The sequence below is a fragment of the Sus scrofa genome, chromosome 7 (genome assembly GCF_000003025.6).
Source record: "Sus scrofa isolate TJ Tabasco breed Duroc chromosome 7, Sscrofa11.1, whole genome shotgun sequence".
Lineage (NCBI taxonomy): Eukaryota > Metazoa > Chordata > Mammalia > Artiodactyla > Suidae > Sus > Sus scrofa.
This window is the reverse complement of record NC_010449.5, coordinates 40867906-40868636: the sequence shown is the minus strand read 5'-3', so window position 1 is coordinate 40868636 and position 731 is coordinate 40867906.

Sequence of the window (731 nt, the reverse complement as noted above, 5' to 3'; positions counted from 1 at the left end):
TTAAGGATCCAGCAGTGCTGTGAGCTGTGGTGTAGGTGGAGACGTGGCTTGGATCCTGAGCTGCTGTGGCGGTGGCATAAGCCAGGAGCTGCAGCTCTGATTTGACCCCTAGCCTGGGAACTTCCATATGCCACAGGTGCGGCCTTAAAAAGACAAAAAAGGAAAAGAAATTCAGAAATCTAGAACAACTAGATGAAGGTTAGAAAAACGAAGCTGTGCAGGGCCTGGCTGGAAGTGGAGTTTGATGGTGCTCCCAGGAGGAGAGGGCGCCAGGAGAGGTCACTGGGGGCGGGCACAGTCCCAGTGATGGAACTGGTGCAGCAGAACCATCAGGAGTTCTCTGGTGGCTTCTGTGCAGTTCCCTCCCTGTGATGTTGAAGGTGGATGTCACGTGATGTGCCAGGAGCCCAGTCAGCAATGCCAGTGTGGACAAGGAATGTCACCTGCCATTTCGGTAAACAAAGGATGTTGGCAGCCAGCAAGCCCTCATTCCCTGCTGCCACCCCTGACGGTGCACCCAGAGGGGATTCAGGATGGAGAAAGATGGGATGCTGCCCTAGAGAGTTAAGGTGCATATCAAAGGGGTGATTTCCCTGAGCCCAGACTCTTGCATCTTCCTTCCCATCCATAGAAAAGAGCTAAATGCATTAACTCAGTATGTCTGGTTTTCTTTAACGTCTTTTGATGTTCTGACTACCTGAGTCTTTTTGGCAAAAACTCCTATATTTCCT